Here is a 20146-nt window from a genome sequence, read left to right as displayed (position 1 = left end):
GCAGAATATTTCCCTATTATGACTCAACTTGATCTTTCTTCTACAAATAGGAGAGATATCATCATAAAGATGCCTAGTGATGTAAGTTGTCCATGTAAGTCAAAGGACACGTGGATACCCAATAGTGAACGTCTGATGTCTAGTATGTCTGAACATCTATTTTCCTGCTAAACAAATCATTGGTGACGGTGTGTGCTTGTGTTTTCACAGGGAACATGGCATCTTTGGATAAGAATGCCTGGTTCTGTCACTTAGCCCAGTGATCTTGGGCAAACTACTTAGCTAATCTGCAGCTTGAATTTTTTTTTTAAGTGATAAAAATCTCTGCCCTGCCTAGCTTATGGACTTGCAATGTAGATAAGATGGAAGAAATATAAACATGATCTATAAATATAAACATGAAGAAATATAAAACTGTTTTAGGTGGTTAAATTGGTTGTACAAAAATATAAACACACCCAGGTTATGTCAGGAAGTGAACGGTTTATTGGAAAGATACCCAGGGAAATTTTTAAAAAGAGAGCAGAAGCAAAAATCTCAGCCACAAGTTTCAGCCAACCAGGAAAGCAGGAAGTGACATAGTCACCGACTGGGTCACACAGGAATGATGGGAACCTGAGTATAGCTGAACTGGATAGTACACCGGTATCCTGGTTCTACAGTATAGAAACTGGAAGGCAGTTTCTTCCAGAAGTTTCTTCAGGGTCCAGCACAGATAAAGCATCCCTCCACCCCGATAACAAGAGCTTGCTGATCTTTCCTGAGTCTTCTGTAATTGACATAATGTATTTTCTCTCTGTCTTTGTTTCTCTCAGAATAACTTTGGTGAACAACTTCTCTCAGAACAACTCAGAACAACTTTTGCTTTCTGCCTTTGCTCCTACCAACTAACTGACCCCCTAAAATCTATAGTTGAAACACCAGACAGGTTGTTGCTAAGGACCTGATGGCAAAACTCTTGCTCCCGTTTCCTTCACAGGGAGCCCTCTAGCCGATAGTGGGCTGTTCTCGAGTTAGAGCCACTCCACTGGTCCAGTTAGTGGTGGCCACGGTGACAGAGCCAAGAGGAACAAACGCATCTACCTATTTCCATACCCAAGACTCTTGCTTTAGATTACCCACGGTAGGATGCCACTAGGCTAAAGGGAGAAAGGGAGGAAAGACCTAACTGGTGAAAGCCTGCTTGGCTGCAGCTGAAAGAAGGAAGGAAATGGCTGATGCCCAAGATGCCACACAAAACAGGTGGAAGGGGGTTTGGTGAGAAATGACCTGGCTTCGTTTTCTTGGTGCTCCCTAAACTCCTCCTATTAGCCACACACACCAGGAAGCCAGCTGACACAAGAAGGCCAGTCCTGCCTGTAATAGAAGATCAGAGAAGGCAAGAAATGCATCTGAGGGCAAACAGGCTCAGGACTAGCTTTTTATCTTATTAACTGAGACAAATCTTCAGTCCGCTTGGGGATGGCCAAGAGAGTCAGCACTGTCATAATGTAGAGTGAGTACATTGGAATGAACAGAACTGGTTTCAAATCTTAGCTCTGCTATTTAGTCTGTTTTATTTGGGGTGAGTTGCTTCACCTTTAGAAACGTCAGTGCCTTATTTTGCAAGATACTACTAATAATACCAATCTTCTAGGATTGTAAAGACTCGACATAACAAACATAAAACTTTCAACACAATGTCTAGACATGAGGAATGTTTTACTGCTACAGTAATTGATAGTGGTGGTGGTTGTCGCCCCCTGCCCCTGCCGGTCTGGGTTTCATTTTTGCATCTCCAACAGCCTGGCTTAGCAGCTTTTTTCCAAGCTACTTAAAAACATAAGCGTCACTGGGCCTCTGAGTAACCTTATCAATATCAAGGTTACCTGAGGTCAAAAAGTCTGAATGGATAAAATGCCATGGAAGTTTCTGCATCTTATCAAAGAAATTATGAGGTGCTTCACACATATAGATACACCTCATTGTCTTGTGCTTCGTTTTATTGAACTTCGCGCATATTGTGTTTTATACACATTGAGGGGTTTTATACAAATTGTGGCCACTCGACATCGAACCAGTCTATTGGTGACATTTTCCCAACAGTATTTGTTCTCTTCATGTCTCTGTATCATGTTTTGATAATTCTTGAAATATTTCAAACTTTTTCATTATTGTTATATTTGTTAAGGTGATCTGAGATCTTTGATGTTACTATAATAATTGTTTTGGGGTGCCATGAACCACGCCCCTCTAAGACTGCCAACCTAATCAATAAATATTGTGTGTATTCTAACTACTTCACCAGCCACCTGCCCCACCCCCATCTCTCTTTACCCCCTCAGGCCTCCCTCTTCTCTGAGACACAACAATATTGAAATTAGTCCAATTAATAACCCTACAACGGCAAGTGTCCAAGTGAAAGAAAGAGTCACATGTCTCTCACTTTAAGTCAAAAGCTAGAAATGATTAAGTTTAGTGAGGAAGGCATGTTGAAAGCCCAGACAGGCTAAAAGCCAGGCCACATGAGCCAAACAGTTAGCCAAGTTGTGAATGCAAAGGAAAAGTTCTTGAAGGAAATCAAAAGCGTTACTGTAGTGAACACAAAAACGGTAAGAAAGCAAAACAGCCTATTGCTGATATGGAGAAAGTTTTAGGGATCTGGCTAGAAGATGAAACCAGCCACAACATTCCCTTAAGTCAAAGCCTAATCCAGAGAAAAGCACTACGTCTCTCCAGTTCTATGAAGGCTGAGAGAAGTGAGAAACCTGGAAAAGAAAAGATTGAAGCCAGCAGAGATTCATGAGGCTTAAGGAAAGAAGCCATCTCCTAATTGCAGCAGGCGAAGCAGCAGGTGCTAATGTAGAAGCTGCAGCAAGTTCTGCAGAAGATCTTCCTATGATGATTAATGAAGGTGCCACAATACACAAGAGAATGATTCTAAGAAAATACATTTATATTCCTATATTCTAAGAAATCCTTGGGACACCTGGGTGGTCAGTCAGTTGAGCATCCAGCTTCGGCTCAGGTCATGATCTCAAGGTTCGTGAGTTCGAGCCCCACATCGGGCATGCTGCTGTCAGCACGGAGCCTGCTTGGGATCTTCTGTCCCCTCTGTCTGCCCCTCCTCCACTTGCACTCTCTCACAAATAAATAAACATTAAAAAAAAAAAAAAAGAAATTCTTATATTCTAAGAAAATGCCATGGAGGACAAGTCAATGCCTGGCTTCAAACTTCAAAGGACAGGCTGACTCTTGTTAGTGCTAATGCAGCTGGTGACTTTAACTTGAAGCCAATGCTCATTTAACATTCTGAAAATCCTACAGCCCTTAAGAATTGTGTGAAATCTACTTTGCCTGTGCTTTAGAAATGGAATAATAAAACCTGGATGCCCGCACATCTGCTTACAGCATGGTTTACTGAATATTTTAAGCCCACTGTTGAGAACTACTGTTCAGTAAAACAGATTTCTTTCAAAATATTACTGCTCATTTGAAGACGCCATTGAGCTTTAATGAAGATTAATGTTGTTTTCATGACTTCTAATACAATATCCACCCTGTAGCTCATGGATCAAAGAATAATTTCAACTTTCAAATCTTCTTACTTAAGAAATACATTTCACAAAGCTAGAGCTTCCATGGGTAGTGATTCCTCTGATGAATCTGGGCAAAGTCAGTTGAAAATCTTCTGGAAAAGATTCACCATTCTAGAGGCCATTAAGAATATTTGTGATTTGGGACGCCTGGGTGGCTCAGTCAGTTGAGTGTCCGACTTCAGCTCAGGTCATGATCTCACAGTTTGTGGGTTTGAGCCCTGCATCAGGCTCTGTGCTGACTGCTTTCTCAGAGCCTGGAGACTGCTTCATATTCTGTGTTTCCTTCTCTCTCTGTCCCTCCCCCATTCACGCTTTGTCTCACTCTGTTTCTCAAAAATAAGAAAATGTAAAAAAAAAAATTAAAAAAAATATTTGTGATTCAGGGGCACCTGTGTGGCTCGGTCAGTTAAGCATTTGACTCTTGATTTTGGCTCAGGTCATGATCTCACGGTTCATGGGTTCAAGCCCCGCATCAGGCTTTGCACTGGCAGTGTGGAGCCTGCTTGGGATTCTCTCTCTCTCTCTGCTCCTCCCCTGCTCACATGCTCTGTCTCTCTCTCTCTGTCTCTCTCTATCTCTCGCTCAAAATGAATAAACTTAAAAGAAAAAAAAAAGAACATTTGTGATTCATGGGAAGAGGTCAAAATATCAATGTTAATAGAAGTTTGGAAGTAGCTGATTATAATCCTCATGGATGACTTTGAAGGATTCAAGACTTCAGTGGAGGAAATAACTGCAGATGTGGTGAAAATAGCAAGAGAACTAGAATGAGAAGTGGAGTCTGAAGATGGGACTAAATTGCTGGAATCTCATGATAAAACTTGAACTGATGAGAATTTGCTTCTTACAGATGAACAAAGAAAGTGGTTTCTTGAGTTGGAATCTACTCCTGGTGAAGATGCCGTGAAGATTGTTGAAATGACAACAAAGGATTTAGAATGACATAAACTTAGTTGATAAAACGACAGCAGGGTTTGACAGGATCGAATGACCCAATTTTAAAAGAAATTTTATGCTATCAAACTGCATCACATGCTACAGGGAAATTTTTCATGAAAGGAAGAGTCAATCAATGCAGCAATCTTTATTGTTGTCTTATTTGAAGAAATCACCACTGCTGCCCCAGCCTTCAGCAGCCACCACCCTGATCAGTCAGCGGCCATCAGCATGAGGTGAGACCCACCACCAGTAAAAAGATTATGACTCTCTGAAAGCTCAGATGATGGTTAGCATTTTTAAGCAATAAAGTATTTTTAGGCTAAGATTTATTTATTTACTTAATATTAACATTTTTTTTTTGAGAGAGAATGAGAGAGAGTGTGTGTGAGCGGGGGAGTGGGGCAGAGGGGTGTCAGGAGAGAGAGAGAGAGAGAGAGAGAGAGAGAATCATAAGCATTTCCACACTCAGCATGAAGCCCAGTGTGGGGCTCAATCCCACAACTTTGGGATCAGGACTTGATCCAAAATCAAGAGTCAGATGCTCAACTGACTGAGTCACCCAGGCACCCCAATATTAACATTTAAAAATTTTTTCAGTGTTTATTTATTTACTTCTTGAGAGAGAGAGAGAGAGAGCACAAGCAGGGGAGGGACAGAGAGAGGGAGGGAGACACAGAATCTGAAGCAGGCTCCAGGCTGTAAGGTGTCAGTGTAGACCCTGATAGGGGGCTTAAACTCCCAAACCATGAGATCATGACGTGAGCCAATGTCAGACATTTAACTGACTGAGCCACCCAGGCACCCCATCATTTTAAAAGGTTTTATTCACGTCATCAATATGGGAGACAATTGAGGACACAGTTAACACACTTAAAATCCAGAGACGGTCATGACAGGCAGGAAATCCCCCAACCCCGTTCCTGAGGTGGGATGAAGGATTGGTCCCAGGCCTCCAACCTTGGCCAGGCTCTGCCATTAAGCTGAGACAGCCTAGAGATAAGACAGCCTTGGTCTCATCCCCATCGGGAGGCACACTTGCCCGCTCACAAGCAAGAAAGTGTTAATTGTACTGGAGATTGCTTCTTGTAAGGTACTATTTTTTTTTAGTTAAGGTATTTACATTTTTAGAAAAAGACATAATGCCATTGCGCAATGCTAATGCATTGGGAAACCAAAAAATTCATTCGACTCACTTTATTATGATATTTGCTTTATTGTGGTGATCTAGAACTGAACCTGCAATATCTCTGAGGTATGACTGTATAAAATGCTTGCCTGGGTACACAGCAACAATCATACCACAATATTAGCCATTTAAGAAAGAGTACGAAACTTCTCTGAGAAAACAGCAAATGGCGGCTGACGGAGGTGCTGTGGGAGGGCCCTAGAATGGAAGGCCAGGCAGCTTTGTCAGAGGCCAGGAGCTCCAGGAAGTAAGGTCAAAGACAAGGAGTGGATCCCTGTTGGATGTCCACTCTTGCCACTGTTATTCAACATAATATTGGAAGTCTTAGCCTCAGCCATCGGACAACACAAAGAAATAAAAGGCATCCAAATTGTCCAGGAGGAGGTCAAACTTTCACTCTTCACAGATGACATGATACTCTATATGGAAAACCCAAAAGATTCCACCAAAAACTTCTAGAACTGATCCATGAATTCAGCAAAGTCACAGGATATAAAGTCAATGCACAGAAATCAGTTGCATTCCTATACACCAATAATGAAGCAACAGAAAGAGAAATCAAGGAATCAATCCCATTTACAATTGTACCAAAACCCATAAAATACCTAGGAATAAGTCAAGGCAAAGAGGTGAAAAATCTATACACTGAAAACTCTAGAAAGCTTATGAAAGAAATTGAAGAAGACAAAAGGAAAAACATTCCATGGTCATAGATAGGAAGAACAAATATTGTTAAAATGTCAACACTACCCAAAGCAATATATATATTCAACGCAATACCTCTCAAAATAACACCAGCATTCTTCACAGAGCTAGAACAAACAATCCTGAAATTTGTATGGAACCACAAAAGAACCTGAATAGCCAAAGCAATCCTAAAAAAGAAAACCCAAACTGGAGGCATCACAATTCTGGACTTCAGAATGTATTACAGGGGCACCTGAGTGGCTCAGTCGGTTAAGAATGTATTACAAAGCTGTAATCATTAAGACAGGATGATACTGGAACAAAAACAGACACTCATGGAATGAGTGGAATGGAATAGAATAGAGAATACAGAAATGGACCCACAAACATATGGCCAACTCATCTTTGATGAAGCAGGAAAGAATATCCAATGGAATAAAGACAGTCTCTTTAGCAAATGGTGCTGGGAAAACTGGACAGCAACATGCAGAAAAATGAACCTGGACCACTTTCTTACACCATACACACACAAAAAAAATCAAAATGGATGAAAGACCTAAATGTAAGACAGGAAGCCATCAAAATCCTTGAGGAGAAAGCAGGCAAAAACCTCTTTGACCTTGGCTGCAGCAACTTCTTATTCAACACGTGTCCAGAGGCAAGGGAAACAAAAGCAAAAATGAACTATTGGGACCTCATCAAAATAAAAAGCTTCTGCACAGTGAAGGAAACAATCAGCAAAACTAAAAGGCAACCAACAGAATGGGAGAAGATATTTAAAAATGACATATCAGGGGCGCCTGGGTGGCGCAGTCGGTTAAGCGTCCGACTTCAGCCAGGTCACGATCTCGCGGTCTGTGAGTTCGAGCCCCGCGTCAGGCTCTGGGCTGATGGCTCGGAGCCTGGAGCCTGTTTCAGATTCTGTGTCTCCCTCTCTCTCTGCCCCTCCCCCGTTCATGCTCTGTCTCTCTCTGTCCCAAAAATAAATAAAAAACGTTGAAAAAAAAAAAATTTAAAAATGACATATCAGGTAAAGGGTTAGTATCCAAAAATCTATAAAGAACTTATCAAACTCAACACCCAAAAACAAATAATTGAGTGAAGAAATGTGCAAAAGACATGAATAGACATTTCTCCAAAGAAGACATCCAGATGGCCAAATGACACATAAAAAAAAATGCTCAACATCACTCAGCATCAGGGAAATACAAATCAAAACCACAATGAGATATCACCTCACGTCTGTCAGAATAGCTAACATTAACAACTCAGGCAACAACAGATGTTGGCAAGGATGCAGAGAAAGAGGATCTCTTTTGCACTACTGGTGGGAAGGCAAACTGGTGCAGCCACTCTGGAAAACAGTATGGAGGTTCCTCAAAGAGTTAAAAATAGAACTACCCTATGACCCAGCAATTGAACTACTAGGTATTTATCCAAGGGATACAGGTATGCTGTTTTGAAGGGACACATGCACCCCAAAGTTTATAGCAGCACTATCAACAATAGCCAAAGTATGGAAAGAGCCCAAATATCCATCAATGGATGAATGGATAAAGAAGATGTGGTATATATACAATGGAGTATTACTCAGCAATCAAAAATAATTAAATCTTGCCATTTGCAGCTACATGGATGGAACTAGAGGGTATTATGCTAAGCGAAGTTAGTCAGAGACTAAGACAAATATCACATGACTTCACTCATATGAGGACTTTCAGGTACAAAACAGATGAACATAAGGGAAGAGAAGCATAATATAAAAACAAGGATGGGGACAAAACATAAGAGACTCTTAAATATGGAGAACAAACAGAGGGTTAATGGAGGGGTTGTGGGGGGGGGGGTGGGCTAAATGGGTAAGGGGCATTAAGGAATCTACTCCTGAAATCATTGTTGCACCATGTGCTAACTAACTTGGATGCAAATTATAAAAAATAAATAAATTATAGAAAGGAAAAAAAGAAAGAAAAGTAGATCCCTGTCACCATGCTGGACTGCCTAGTCAAGTACAGGAAAATCAAGTCCCTGGAGTAGGTCTATCTCTTGTCCTTGCCCATCACGGAATCTGAGATCATTTTTTTCCCCTCATCATTGATGAAATTTTGAAGACTGTGCCTGTACAAAAGCAGACTCATCCTGGCCAGTGGACCAGGTTCCAGGCATTTGTTGCCATCAGAGATTACAATGGACAGGTCAGTCTGGGTGTTTAGTGCTCCAAGGAGTAGCCACTGCCATCCAGTGGGGCCATGATCCTGGCCAAACTATCCATCATCTCTGTGCTCTGAAGCTACTAGAGGGGAAGCAATATCAGCCAGCCCCACACTGTCCCTCACAAGATGACTGGCTGCTATTATCTCTGCACAGGTGCACCATATCGTTGCCCCAGAGACATCATCCCAGCCCCTGTGCCCAAGAAGCTACTGATGACGGCCGGTACTGATGACTCCTACACCTTGGCCAGGGGCTGCACTGCCACCTGTTGCAACTGTTGATGTCATTTCCAAGACCTTCAGCTGTCTCACCCCTCACCTTTGGAAAGAGACTGTGTTCACCAAGTTTCCCTATCAGGAATTTACTGACATCTTAGAGACCCACACCAGGCTCTAACTGTGGCTACGACAGAGTTTTATATGAGAAAAATAAAGTGAATCAAAACCTGTATGAAGGAAAGAGAGAGAGAGAGAGAGAGAGAAGGCAGGGGGAGTAAAGCAGACCCAGTAAACATTCTTCACGGAATTATATGCCTGTGATTTTGAATTAGCGATTCATCTATAGCAATAGACAGGAAGTTAGTGGATGGTCTAATAGGAAGAGTTTTGGTGATTTAAACAAATTTTGGAAAAGCACTCACACTAATATCTTTGTCGTTATCTGGAGTTTCAAATTTAAAATACTATAAGGTTTTTTGTTTTTAATGTTTATTTATTTTTGAGAGAGGAAAGACAGAGCACAAGTAGGGGAGGGGCAGAGAGAAAGGGAGACACAGAATCTGAAGCAGGCTTCAAGCTGTCAGCACAGAGCCCACTCGGGGCTCAAACTCACGAATAGTGACATCACGACCTGACCTGAAGTCAGACACTTAACCGGCTGAGCTACCCAGGCACCCTGTGTCTTGGGTTTTTGTTTTGTTTTTTTTTTTTTTTAAGTAAACTCTATGCCCAGCATAGGGCTAGAACTCATGATCCCAAGATCAAGAGTCACATGCTCCACTGACTGAGCCAGCCAGGTAGCCCCTCTGCCTGAAACATTTTGCTCTCTCTCTCTTTGCCTAGCTCATTTCTACTCCTCTTGTAGCTTTCAGCTTCAATGTCATTTTATTGAGGAAGCCTCTGTTCATCTTAGACTCAGTCAATTTTTCACCGTTAAACATGCCATGTACTTTGGCCTTCACACTTGCGGTTGCTTAATTATTTATAAGTATTCTATCTTCCCTGCTAAACTATAAGCTCTGAAGGAATAGATTCTGTCATGTTCACTGCTGTATTACCACAGCACAGTGACTGGGACATAACCAGTTATCAGATATTTATTGTGATTGTGATAAAGTGGGTGCAAATTAATTTCATTCTGTGACTTTTATATCATTAGTAGAGAACATCTGGGGCTTGATTAGATGTTGCAGAAACAAGGTTATAAGTCTCTGCAGAAAAGAGCCACAAATGAACACTTCAATTGTGCTCATTGAAATATTTTTGCAAAAATTTAAAAAAAAAGAATCCTTTTTCCATGTAATTTAGCAAAGAGGGCTTTGATTGCCCCAAATGAAATGCTTGATTAGGAAGATTCTTGTTAGCAAAAGAAATTCAAGAAAAAAATTAAAAGTAGTTTGCATTCATAAAAATTTTTAGCCATGAGAGACTTATATGGAGACTTTCCCCTCGAGAAATGTGCACAATATCAGTTTTTAATGCAGGCAGCAAACATTCTTGGCAGAATGAGTAAAAAAAAAACAAATCAAAATCTTGAGAGGAGTGCTTATTATTTGGGTATAATCAATGAACTGAGTAACAGAAAGGAACATTGAATTTAGGACACCTTCACTTAAGTTTAAGTGAAATGGGTACAGATGTACTCTTAAGTTTTGAAACTCTAATGACTAGAGTCATAAAAATCAGGGCAAAAAAAAAACAAAAAAAAACCCAAAACAAAAAACCCCAAACATGAATAACTTCAATTAAACTGAGTAAAGGGAAACTATATGACAAATGGGAAAAGGGATTATTTCTTTTTTTTTAATTTTTATTTATTTATTTGGAAAGAGAGAGAGCATGTGTGTGAGCAGGGGAGGGACAGAGAGAGAGGGAGAAAGAGAATCCCAAGCAGGCTCCAATGCTGTCAGCACAGAGCCCGATTTGGGGCTTGAACCCCCAAACTGTGAGATCATGACCTGAGCCAAAATCCAGAGTCACACACTTAACTGACTAACCCAGGCACCCTGAAAATAGATTATTTCTGCAATCCCTTGATTTCTGTAACTTTCCTTTATATGTTAAGCCATCTCAGAAAAAGGAATTTTCTGGAGGAACTTTGGATCACAGTTTTGATGGTAAGGAAGGAAGTTGAGGGAAGCTAGATAGCCAGAATCACAGTTAAAGTCAGTCCTGAAATGGCCTGGTTAGGGTACCCACTGCCATTGCCAGTGAATACTGAATACCACTCCAGAGATAGCTGCCACTGGGCCACCAGACTCTGGATATTACACATGCGAGCGGGGTGAATGCTGCTTATTCTTCATAACTCAGCCCGGATTCAAAGTCCCAAGTAACACCATCCAGTCTACCAGGCTTAGGTCACTTTCCCTCATCCTAGGATTACTGTAGGGGTGGAGCAGGTGGGGATGTGGAAGGGCAGAAGGCAAGTATCTGGAGAAGAGGTCCTGCCACCCACCAACATTCCCAAGTGGAAAAGTCCCAAATAGTGTAAGGAGGGGAGCGTAAGAACTGGGCAGCCATAAAATTATAAATAACTCATTATGTATGTCCATCTTTCAGAAATACAAGGAGATGTAGGAGAATCTTGCCCTCCCCAACTATGATTGCATCATTTCTACAAATGTAGGCAGAAGGTTACTAAATTACCCATCACTCGATTTAAACATACCCATATATACGTACACACACACACACACACACACACACACACACAGTTGGTCCACTGGTTTTTCTTCTATTTTACCATTCCTATTGAGAAAGTGAAACTTTTTTGTTGTTGTTGTTGTTCCAGGTTAAATAAATGAAATAGTCACTTGTTTCATTAAACTGCAACTATAATGTAGCCCTTTACCTCAGAGGATAAATCTGACAATAATGTGTTTGATGAAGAAATTACAATTGAGAAAAGGCAAATTTGGCTATGTAGAGAGCCATGAAGTTTCATTCAAAGGACCCTTCTTTTTTCTTTTTTCCCCAAATAATATCTCTGCCCAACGTAGGGTTCAAACTCAGGACCCCAAGATCAAGAGTCGTATGCTCTACCAACTGAGCCAGCCAGGTGCTCTAAAGATCTAAAAGATGCTCCCTTATTGCCTCCTGCTTATAGAGGCAGGATTGGGGTATTGTTCTCCTCTTTAGAGAGCTAGATTGGGGTATTGTTCTCCTCTTTCCATTGGTTACTGAATGCTCCTTTTATTTTATCTGATATTTGTAAGTCAAGGGCATTGGGAAAATCTGCCCACCTCTGAACTCAGTTTCACATTTAGTCTCGTACAGTCATCTGTTTATATGACAATTAGTCATACGGGATACTTATAAACATCATGTCTGTGTTGTTGTTGTTTCAGAAACTAATTCCTTGGATGGCAGGAGCTCTGTCTGTTTAGTTAATTGTGTTTAACACCAAACATTCGTCATTACATGTAAGGTTTTTCATGCTACTGTTAAACATAATAATGATAAAATACTTTCCCTGACTTTGGCAAATAAAATCTCTCTTCATATAAGACAGGGTTGGCAAACAACAATCTGGGGGCCAAATCCAGCCCACCATCTCTTTTTGTCTGTTTTTGTACATAAAGTTTTATTGGAAGACAGTCATGCTCATTTACATTTTTTCTGTGGCCGCTTTCCTTCTACAACAGCAGAGTTGAGAAATTGTGATAGAGACTGTATGGCCTGCAAAGCCTAAAATATTTATTATCTGGCCACTTACCAAAAAAGTTTGTTGACCTTTGATCTATATCACTGGTTCTTACCTCAGGCAATAGGATAGGATCACCTATAAAATTCAAAAAAATTAAAGATCTCTGGCCCCAAACTAATACCTCCAATCAGAATCTCTAGGGTCAGAGCTAAAGATATAATACAGTTTTTAAACGTTCACCACAAAACTGAAAATCATCAGCCTAATGCAACACATACTACCTATGATAATTTTAGTAACTCTCGCTCATTGAGTGTCTGGTAGATGTCAGGCATTGTATTAGAGGCTTTATATGTATTTCCTCTTTCTAATAACCATAAAAGCCATGTTAGATACATTTTACAATCCTTAATGTATGTACGGGGAGGGAAATTGAAGCTTTCTAAGCCTAACTTGTATAAACTCACAGAGCCAATAAGTGGTACAGCAAGGGTTTGTACTAGTCTTCCTAGCTGTCTGAGATTGACAACAGAAGACAAATACCCAGGTGGAGAAAAACTGACTCTTATCCCCTGAGATTTGCTTTTCCTCTGGGGGAACTGTAGGTATTTCGCATTACCAATGCTACATTGGCCTGCATGAGAATGACTGGTCTACAGATGACAAGAGAACTCTCCTATTGATAGAAAGTGGCACAGCTGAGAAAACACTAGAACATTCAAATAAGATTTTATTCAAACCTAGAGGATAACAAAAGGGGAACAAACTCATGGAGTACCATGTAGCTGAATATTCATCTTCAATGAAGAGTCTACCATAGGGACATCTAGGAAGATGATCTGTCTGATTCATGATCTGTCCCAAGTGGGAGAGCACTTTCTTACTTATTTTTTTTAATGCTTATTTGTTTTTTGAGAGAAAGATAGAGCACAAGCGGGGGAGGGGCAGAGACAGACACAGAATCTGAAGCAGGTTCCAGGCTCTGAGCTATTAGCACAGAGCTGAACGTGGGGCTCAAACTCATGAAGTCAGAAGTTTAACTGACTGAGCCACCCAGGTGCCCCACTTATTTTATTTTTAAGTAATCTCTATATTCAACCTGGGGCTTGAACTCACAACCCCGAGATCAACAGTCCCATGCTCCACTGACTGAGCCAGTCAGTCTCCCCAAGCTCATCTTTAATCCCTAACCTCTTAGAACATCATGAAGAACTCTAAACATTCCCCCAAGGAAAGTAAAGCATGGAGTAAAAGAAAGTGTCCTCTCCATCTTGTTTAAAACATATCTCTCAGGGGTGACTGGGTGGCTCAGCTGGTTCAGTATCCAACTCCTGATTTCAGCTCGAGTCATGATCTCACTGTTTGTGGGTTTGAGCCCCTCGTTGGGCTCCGCACTGACAGCTTGGAGCCTGCTTGGAATCCTCTCTCTCCCTCTCTCTCTCTCTCTCTGCCCTTCCCTGTTCTCTCTCTCTCTCTCTTTCAAAATAAATAAATAAACTAAAAAAAAAAAAAACAACCCAAACCGTTCAAATTCTGGTTTCTAGAATGATTCACACACGAATGTCCAACTTTTTCTTAACTAGTTGGTCATGATATGACAAACCTAATATTACCCAAGATATAGTGAACATTGAACATACATTTGTGCTAGAGGATATCATATGATTAAAAAATGCATTTGACCTCAATATATCTATAATTGCTTATTTAGACAGAGTTCTAAATGAGGATCGAATCATTAGCTATACAAATCCTTTCATGTTAATCTTGAGTCTATTCAAGTTCTAGTATCTGTTTTCTGATAACTTCTATTGTGATGTGACTCAGATAATTTTGGTAATCAGTTTTTTTTTTAATTTCAGTACCCTATTTGTTATTGCTAATTTATACCCAAAACCACTGATATTTTATGATGCAAAGATTAATTAGAAAAGCTAGGTTTGGGGCACCTGGGTGGCTCAGTTGGTTGAATGTCTTACTCTTGATTTTGGCTCAGGTCATGGTCTCATGGTTCGTGAGATTGAGCCCTGAATCAGGCTTTGCCCTGACAGTGTGGATCCTGCTTGGGATTCTCTCTCTCTGTCTCTCTCTCTCTCTCTCTCTCTCTGCCTCTCCCCCACTTGCATCTCTCTGTCTCTCTCAAAATAAATAAACATAAAAATAAAAGCTTCAGGTTTAACTGAATAAATTTAAAATTGTACCTACACAAGAGTACCTTTTATTAATAAGTATGATATTCTTCTTTTTATTTTTATTTTTTTGAGAGAGAGAGGGAGAGAGGTTGAGAGAGCAGGGTGAGGGCAAAGGGAGAGAGAATCTTAAGCAGGATCCACCCAGCACAGAGTCCGACGCAGGGCTCGATCTCACAGCCATAAGATCACAACCTGAGCTGAAATCAAGAGTGGGTTGCTCAACCGACTGAGCCACCCAGGCGCCCCAATAAATATGATATTCTTAAAGTGAGCATTTATTAGTGTTATGGGCTGAATTGTGTCCCTTACCCTAAAATTAATATGATACAGTTCTAAGCCTTAGAATGTGACTATATTTGGGGATAGAGCCTATAAAAAGAGGTAATTAAAGAAAAATGAGAGCATTGAGGTAGGCCTTAATCAAATATGCCTGGTGTCCTTATAAGAAGAGATTGTGATACACATAGACACAGAATGAACACAATGTGAAGACAGTGGGATAAGACGGCCCTTTGCAAGCCAAGGAGAGAATCCTTGGAGGAGATCAAAACTGTCAACACCTTGATCTTAGACTTCTAGCCTTCAGAATCATGAGAATATTTCTGTTGTTTAAGCCACCCAGTCTGTGGTATTTGTTACAGTAGCCTTAGGAAACTAGTATGATAATGAAATCCACCAAAATTTCAGTAATTTTTTCCAAGTGGAGCTGCTTTCTCTTAACACCGTTTAAAGCAGTGCCTAGAATGGGCCTCTTGGCTGAAAGATGTCTGATGTCTCTTTCATACAGGTGTTCTGTTTACTGTAACCTTGGACTAAGTCTCAAAAGGTCAGCTGAAGTTCAGAGATGCTCAGTGTTGGGCTGGAGGCCTTCATGAAAGGCAGGCAGGCCAGTTTGTTATTAAAAGATCTTTCATAGCTGCTAACTCTGGAAACAAATGGGTGAGCCGTGGTGCACTTCAGGGCCAACTGTTCCATCCCAGAGAATCCCGAGGGGGCTGGACAAATTGAAAGCACAGCTCCTGGCTGGGTTTGCCAACAATAGTGCTGAGCAAACTTAGAGAAACTCATCACAAGAGAAGCCAGTAACTAAAGAGATGAGAGTTTGGAAAAAAGGAAGGAAGAAATTTATTTTGGATGTGGGCAGCCTGGAGATGTGGCGGGCTCAAATCTTGACAACCAACTTCTCCTCTAGCAAGATGGACATCTAGAGTTTTATAGAGAGAGGTTTGGGTTTGTTGGGGGGGGGGGGGGTAACGTGCAAGAGAGCAGGCAGAGAGCATGTGGTCATGGGTGGAGATCGGTATGTGTTCAGCCCAGGATCATGGGCAGGGAAGGGATATGAGGGGCTATGTAGGGTGTGGTCTTCTGGGCATTCCACTGCTATCAGGGCTTTTCTGGTCAGGTGATTGGGATGTTCTGGGTCATTGGAAAATGCCTTCATTAATGCCTCAAGAAATGAGCATACTGGGTTTTAGTTAGAGCATGAGTTAAGCTTCTTTGTATGTGGTTTTAACTGTTTTGGTCTAACTATAGTTGAGCAAGAGGGCTTGCTAACAGGTTCAGAAGCAATTTCAGGAGGACTCAGAAACATTGATTTATTTGGCTTTTGGGATCAAGTCTACAGGAAACTAGCTCCAGAAACCCCAGAAATGACTTGGGCTACATCTGCCATGATTACTTGGATTGTTACCCCGAATCTAAGGCAATCCTTCAGGTCTAGTTTGCAGACGCTGATTTGGTTCAGTTTGGGACTGGACTCTAAAGGTGAAGGGTAGGTGAGACACTATTGGTTTCCTAATATTCCCTTAGTGTAATCGCTTGGAATATCTTCCTCTGTTTCTATTTATTTTCATTATAATCTTAATGAACAGTGGTAATAGGAGTGTCACCTGGGGGAGGGAGTAGGTTATGGAGAATCCACATATGAGGGAGGGTTAGGGTGTGGAGGATGAACAGGACTCAGTTGGACTCCCACTCTTTACCTAAAGCTGTTCAGAAAATCCAGGTGACTCAGCTCTAGTGCTTTCTATTTTGTGCATGCGTTTGTGTTTGAGGATGTCATTCCCTCTCCCTACATAAATGATTTACACTGGAGAGGTCTCAGGTCCTAGCTGTACTTTAACCAGGGTTTTTAGTTAATCTAAACTCTATCCATACACCCTACCGTTTCCCATTCCTTGTCCTCCTCATCCTCGTCCCGCCTTGAGCTGAAAGCTGATTATACTTCTATGGCTCTGGGTACACATCTAATATCATACATCATATTTCTACCTGTCAAAAGGTAGTTTCTGTGACATTAGAACAAAGGTTCCTACTACTTCTTCCTTTTAACCTGCATATAACTTTATACTTTCTATGCAATAATGATCCAGTTTATTTTATACTCTAGCTGTTTACGTGCGTATCATATTGTATTCCTCTTACTAGACTGTTCAATTTCCTTAAGGCAGGGACACATGACTTATTCGAATATCTTTGTATTTTCCCCTCATTCCTGTCCTTCTCACTCTCTAACCTCCTCATCAGTAATATGATATTTGTCTGTAAACAAGGAGTTGGGTACATATATGATGTATTCAACCTTTCCTAGTCTCTGTTTCATATAAGTTGGTTGGCATCTAAAAACCTTTTCTAGTCTTAATATAAACAAACAATGCCTTACGTTGGCAATTACACATCCCAGAGTATTATTCACGCATGTGCTAGCTTACTCACTCTGCATAACTTAAAACATGGTTTAGTAAAAAAAAAAAAAAAAAAAAAAAAAAAAAGACAAAATCAAAAGAAGAACAATGTAGTACAGGCATATCAGAAAATACAGTGAGGGGCGCCTGGGTGGCTCAGTCGGTTAAACTTCCACTCAGGTCATGATCTCACAGTTCATGAGTTCAAGCCCCACATAGGGCTCTCTGCCAACAGTTCAGAGCCTGGAGCCTGCTTCGGATTCTGTGTCTCCCTGTATCTCTGCCCCTCTCCCACTCATGCTCTGTCTCTGTCTCTCAAAAAATGAATAAACTTTAAAAAAAAAAGAAAATACATTGAAAAAATTCCTAAGGCATTATTTTAACTGATTTTTGTGTGCTCCAAAAACTAGCATTAATTTTTGAGTTCATGCTAAGAGCAAGAATGTATTTGATGACTTGTCATCCTCATTTGACTGATGAAAAAACTAAAGGCTCTAATGACATATACATAAAATGGATTTTTAAAAATCATCTGAGTACTTACTATGTGCCATGAACTATTCTAAATCCTTTACATGAAATGACTCATTTAATTTTCATAATATACCACTGGTGGAGGCCAGGGCAGAGTCTAAATTTCTAGGCATTCTATATCAGATTTAAATAATAAAATACAAAATAAAACTAAATTGTTTAAGTTGTCTTAAAGTGACACAGTAGTGATTTCTAAGCACAAATGACTGTAAAACATATAAGCTGTTTGTCTTTAGTAATACATTCTTAAAGTGTTATCTTAGCTCACGGAACTGCTCAGACACTATTTCACTGGATTAATACTTCTCAACACCCCGAAAAATGTTACTACTCCATAACAATTGGCAAAAATTTTGAACAGCAAAATCAGAAAAAGAGCTTAGTTCAATAGCTAAAATTCTTACAGTGTATTAATTTGGGAATAAAATCCAGAAGGTCTTTTTGTTGTTGTTGTTGTTTTGCCAAATAACCATATAACCTTTCTTCTAAATAGACACAGTCTCAGGGAACAAATTATTCTCTGTAATTTATACATCTACCCTAAGTGGGGAGTTCAAAGCATATAAATGTTTCTCACAGATTAGCTTTTATTGTAAACACCGAAGTAATTTTCAAAGCTACTTTTCTCCTTTTTCTGCCAAATGTTTCTGTTTAATTATATTATTAAAATGAATTCTGGGAAGCCCCTTGGCTTTAAACTTATGCTCAACTGAAATATTGATGAAATAAAAAGAAATTTAACTTTAAAATCATATTTTATAAGAGAACCGTGAAAGGGATTTGCCGAGTGAGGTACAACTATTAATAGTTTAAAGAAATTATGTTATCTAGGCTGCTTGTAATGGAAGTTGGGTTATTTGCTTCACCTAAACAGGGAAGTTGGCATGTTTGCCTAGCAACAGCCGCTAAAACCTTCTGTTGTGGAAGGTTCCCTAGGAGTGAGAAGAAGGGAGGAGGAGGAAAAACAGGAGGAACAGATTAATCTGTTTTTCCTAGCAGGGGACTGAGGTCTGGCTCTTTGAGGAGGAAAAGGCTATCCAAGAGATAGCCTTTAGATTAGCATTCACTAACCTAATCCCTCCGTGATAGCTAGAAGTTAGTTATTTGTAGGATTGGGGTTACTACTGAGGAGGCTGAAGGGAAGGTTACAGATTTAGCGCACTTCAAAGGCAGTCAATTTCATTCAATAGAAAGACATCAATAGGTCTCCTAAAAAGGAGCTGAAATCTCAGTACAGGAGGGTGTCAGCAACTAAAAAGACCTCCGCTCAGAGTTTAGGAAGGTGTGTGATAATGTGTTTTACAAATATTATGAAACACTGCGATTGACTTTATCGAGTTAAAGGCAGTAGCTTCTCTAAATATAGTACTGTTCTTGGTATTGGTGATGCCTGCAGTGAAGAAAGGACAGGAAAGCAAAATCTCTGCTCTCTTGGTCAAGACCTGAAACAAAAAAGGGCATGATGCAGAGGAGTTATTAACTGGGTGTGTGTATGAGGACCATCTCCACTGTGGACGATTTATCTTGAAATTGGGACTGTTATGATACCAAAAGAATTCCATTTCTCTCCTTTAAAACCACGGGTTTGGTTAAGCGCAACTGGCTTGAAGGGGTCTCCCACCACCTCCAAATCAAAATGGCTTCTTTTCCATAAGGGAAAAGAAACTTTCAATTATCACAAGGTTATCTTTTAGATCCAGGGAACTTTTCCATGGGCCGAAATCTTTCCGTTCTGCCCCAGACACCTATCGTCGTTCACATAGGCCTGGAAACACATTTTGGAGCAGTGAGCGTCCAGGCCTTTTTCGCCGCGTTGGGAAGGGGGACTCTCTGGGACTCGGTGAGAGCGGTGACCAGGGCAAAGCTAGTGCGATCGGGAACCCGGATAAAACAAGACACCCTCTGGGTGGGGGAGGGGGATATGAAAAGGAACCAGAGTGGAGGACTAGAACTGAGAAAGCCTAGGGGTAGAGGGAGTGCAGAGTTCGATGGAAACGTCAGAAATTTCCCAATCCCCCCGCGCCGTCTGGCCGCTCGCCTCTGGGCGCAAAGACGCTGGTGGGGGAGGGCAGGCGGACTGCTGGACCAGTTTGGCTGCTCCGGGCGTGGGTGCGCCCCGCGGGGAGGCGGAGAGCGTCGCGGGCCTCCCTCCCGGGCGTTGGCGGCCGGTGACTCAGAGCTTTCCTCCCGCGTCCGCCCCGCCCCTCCCCTCCGCGCGCCCCGCCCCACGAAGGAGGAGCCTTGCCATCGTCCCCGCCCCAGTCT

General features: G+C 41.0%; 1 pseudogene; it reads left to right on the top strand.

The window, feature by feature from the left end:
* Positions 1 to 2620: 2620 nt before the first annotated feature.
* On the top strand, positions 2621 to 9000 carry LOC132686929 (small ribosomal subunit protein uS5 pseudogene; annotated as a pseudogene).
* Positions 9001 to 20146: the final 11146 nt, after the last annotated feature.

Source organism: Panthera onca, chromosome F1 (assembly GCF_046562875.1).
Source record: "Panthera onca isolate mPanOnc1 chromosome F1, mPanOnc1 haplotype 2, whole genome shotgun sequence".
Lineage (NCBI taxonomy): Eukaryota > Metazoa > Chordata > Mammalia > Carnivora > Felidae > Panthera > Panthera onca.
The sequence above is the reverse complement of the archived record's forward strand: the minus strand, read 5'-3'. Positions and strand labels throughout refer to the sequence as shown.